Genomic DNA, 4,444 nt, shown 5'->3' on the forward strand with positions numbered 1-4,444 from the left:
AATAATGAAGGGATTATCAGATTAAGTTGAAATTGAGCATGCCAATTCTGTGAACACAAAATAGAAAAGCAGACAGAAAACAGTCCAGATGTTGTTAGGTTCTGTAATATTACTCATGTCATTTGCAGCAAGTGCATGAAATTTGAAAATTTATCATGTGTGTAGGTCTAGCAACAATAGACCTATTCTTATTTTCCAAATGATGTCCTGAAAGACATAATATTCACACTCCATTTCAGGAATTTTTGTTGTGCTAGAAGCTTTTGTCATAAGGATCTATTACAAAATCACCATGAAATTCGCATTCATGACTTTCATCACAGTGCTGCAGGTACACATCAGATCCTCACATCTAATGCAGCCACCCTCCCCCCCCCCCAGAAAAATTTTTTTGTATATATTGTATATCATTAAATTTTGAAGGATTTAATCCACAGCGGTCAAAACCATATACATGTATGTTATATTCAACCTGTCTGCATCACCTTTGGCAAGCTCCATGCCTTGAGAATCTATATGAAAGAAAAAGAAAGAAAGGACAAAAGAAATAGAATATGGAAAAAATAAACAATACTGGTTACATACTGAAATTTTGCGACATGCAAATCACATCCCATCTCCCTGACATTATACAGAGTGGTAACATGTGGGTGTACAGTTGAATGAATACACACACGACTACCACACATATCATTACACAGAGCTGCTTGTCAGCAATTTCATATACAATACATGTATATTAGCGACAGTTTAACAGCATCAAGGGCAAAAAACCAAAAAACAAAAAAAAAAATCGTCTGGGTTGTCATACACAAGAATTAGTGTATCAGATTCTTCCTGATAACAAAAAAGGTGTGACACAGACTCAAAATGAAAATGTGCCTGTGACTTAAATCACTCATCTGACATAATGCTATTCATTCATGTCAGTTAAGACTTATTTGACTTTTTTTAGAAAGGATCGCAAATCATATCAGGCAAGCTGGGAGTTCAAAAATAAACAAAAAGATGAATTAATGGGTTATGCAACAAGTCAGCTGCATTGCCATGTCAGTGCATTAATCAACTATTGTGGCTGATATAGACATAAACATTGAATCAACTCCCAACTGGGGTATATAAATGCACTAATTTCTTAATTTCTCGTGTGGAACAGTTCACATACAGAGGTGACATTGTTTGTCCACCAAGTCTACAATAATTGCTAAAATAAGAAAGACCAAATTACCTGTAACTGATATGTCATCAACAGAGGCTGCCTTTTTTCAACTGTTATTCAAGTTGTTTATTTTGTAAACTCTTTATACTTTCCGGTTTAATTTGAGAAAGCATACCTGTGTTCTGTCATAGATAAGATGCTGCTATACAGTTCGTAGTCCAATTGCAGTCTGACTCTGACCTGGGTGAAGTTAAGCTGCAGCTGTCTGTCCCAAGGCTTGGTGAGGTTCAGCTCTCTTCAGGCCTTTGGGTTTGCAAATATAAGAACAGTTAAATGCCATACAAACAGAAACATCGCATGCACAAATGGGATATTTGTAAAATATTTAAGATGAGTGTACATCTTTATTAAAACAAGCAATAACAACAAAATGTTCATTAATTATTATCAATTTTGTCAGATATATCATGTATACAACAACTTGTAGTTGCCAGTTTTCAAAGTTTGAATCACTATGTAATGAGCCCCTGTTAGGAAATTGTAAGAATTTTTAGTAATAAATGAGAGGGGAAATTAATAACAAGCATTCACTTTATTCAGTTGGCAGCAGAATTATTCAACCCCATTGCATTATGGACACTATGGCAAATGAAATAACATTACAATTACTAAATCAGATACAAGTGGTGAACAGATAGTTTATGACAAATGCTTACCTGATCAATAGTCTTTGATTTGCATAAAGTTAGAAACTTTGATCATTCATGCATGAAGAGATAAGGTCCTGTGAGCACATTGTGGTCATTTCAGACCTTTCTGTGATCACTGAAGTGTGACGTGTTATGGTCTGATGATAACAATTAATTTCTTTTGTTTTTATGGAATTTTTGTAGTATCTTGCCATTCTATACACAACTCTTAGCATTTCATTGGGTTATATTCATTTTGACATGACTTAAACTTTGAATTATTGATATCATGGCTAAACCTCTGTACAAACTCTATGGTGGCAACTTTCACTAGAAATTAGTTCATTTAGATATTTTTGTGCAATGAAAACTGCCAACTGAAATATTAAGAATCCTACATCAAATTCCATCATATTGTGTCACCTATCAAAACATTGAGTGAACAAACCATATTCAACGAAGTGTTTCAGTGATCACTGAAAGGACTAAAAATGACCATAAATGTGATCACTGGACCATATCTCTTTATCCATGAATGATTAAAGTTTGTAACTATATGCAAATCAAAGGCTATTGATCTGTTATTTACTTGCAGCAAACTATCTGATCATCACTTGTATGATTTAGAAATAATCTCAGTTATAATGTAATTCATTATGCCAGAGTGTCCAAAATGCAAGAGAGGGGTTGAATAATTTTGCAGCCAACTGTAGATGATCAAGATAACATATGATTTCTCAACTTGCTTCAATAGCTAAAAATAATTATTTAACATACCAAATGAAGATGGTGGAATATCCATGACACTGTCACTTGACTTTTCCATTTGCATCTTGCCCCCAGTCCTTAACTCTGAAGTGGATGAAGTTCACATGTTGTCTGGTCCTTGGCTGTTTGGAGTTTATTCAATATACAAGAACAGTTAATATCTTACAAACAAAAGTGCAGGACATGGGACATTAGAAAGTATGTTAGAGATGGGTGCTTAGCCGTTGCTATAACAGGCTATAGCAATCAAATTGTAAAGCCCTGCCATTGATTTTGAAAGACTGAATTCACTAGTATCTACTGATAAGCTGTAAATAGGACTTTTCACAGTTTAAAATGATAAGCTATGTCGAATATTCTTGTTTCAAACATTGCAAGAGCATGAGGTTGTTTTGATACTAGAAAAGGGAGAGGGTAATATTAAACAATCATAGTAGGACCTACATTATTAAAATAACGTGACTGCTAAAGTTTGTTCCAGGAGCTTGATACATGTAGACATGCAGGTACCCCTCCCCCTTTCCATGAATTATCTCTTTTCAATTGGATCAGTATGTCATATTCTACAGATAGTGAAACAAATAAAAAACGCACAGAACAGTTGTTTCTAGAAGGGTCACTATTCATTGGATAAGAATGTGTGTTTTCAATTACCAGGTTGGACAGTACAGCAAACATCGTTTCAATATTTCCTGTCTAACACTATTCAACTAAAAATCCAGAGACAATTTGATGTCCAAATGAAAATAATGTTGCAATTGTAGTATTTGAAAATATATTATACAGATATGTTGTCTGCTAAAATAGTATTAGCTAAAATACTTGCATTCTGTTGAAGGTGACCATGCCGGTAGCTAAGTCTCAACGAAGTTCAGTAGCAGTATAGCTGTGGAGAAGATGGAAGTTCAGCAGCTTGGTTCTGTGTTCAGTGAAGTTCAGCAACTGACTCTGGGCTTTGTGAGATGCAGTAGTCTGATTGTAGTAGTCTGACTGATGTTCCATATCTAACACTATAATTGAAAATGTGAATACAAAATAGAAAGTGTGTTTTCAAACTGTTGTTTGATTATACAAGATTTTACACACAATATCTTGAATATGCATGAAATTTGAAATCAGTTCACATGTTTTTGCAGTTTAAATATGTAAAGGACCTTATATTATTTTTTTTTTTTTGGGGGGGATGATTAAAAGACACACTTCTAGTATTTGAGTTGTCTCAATTCAACATGTGCAAGCCTATAGTTTGGGGTATTATGACTTGAGGTTCTAGATCTTGTCAATAGACATCCATGTGGCAAGGTCTACATCTACCTAAGATTTGGTAGGACCAGCTGTACTGTGGTTTCACATTTAGGGTTGGTCGCAGTTACAGCCTGAGATGCAGCCACAGTCTGACTCTGATCATCGACTGTTGTCATGTCATCATGAATTAAATTGCTAAAAGAAGTTGTGTAAGTGGTACTTGCAACGGAGTATGGACCTATAGAATCTACTAATTGCCTTGATAGATAGCACTATTTAGAAGACCCATTAACTTCCTTACTGATGAGTGATAGGCCTACTTATGTTAGTGATAATGTGTTTAATTAGATCTAGGAATACCAAGGCTAAGGGTCTAGTCTGGTTATACTTTTGGTATACACTGGTTAAGTAGTATCTAGGTCAGTAGGTGCTACTCAGGATCACTATACCTCCGGATTCTAGATCTATAGACATCTGATAGTATAGCAGTAGAATTCTAGAGGTTCCATGCCAATGAATTTAGGTAAACATCATTCTCTATCTTATTGTGACATATGCATTGCGATTACAGTGCTGTATGCAC

At 34.9% G+C, this 4,444-nt stretch overlaps 1 long non-coding RNA gene across 1 annotated transcript; it reads right to left on the reverse strand.

The window, feature by feature from the left end:
* Positions 1 to 472: 472 nt before the first annotated feature.
* On the reverse strand, positions 473 to 2,696 carry LOC139723450 (uncharacterized). The gene is made up of 3 exons (XR_011710356.1): positions 2,626 to 2,696; positions 1,335 to 1,462; positions 473 to 512 (listed from the first exon to the last, which is right to left on the reverse strand). It is a non-coding gene; the product is annotated as an uncharacterized lncRNA (long non-coding RNA).
* Between the last annotated feature and the right edge of the window lie 1,748 nt (positions 2,697 to 4,444).

Source organism: Diadema antillarum, unplaced genomic scaffold, assembly GCF_040938485.1.
Source record: "Diadema antillarum isolate AM-2024a unplaced genomic scaffold, OU_Dant_1.0 scf00000191, whole genome shotgun sequence".
NCBI lineage: Eukaryota > Metazoa > Echinodermata > Echinoidea > Diadematoida > Diadematidae > Diadema > Diadema antillarum.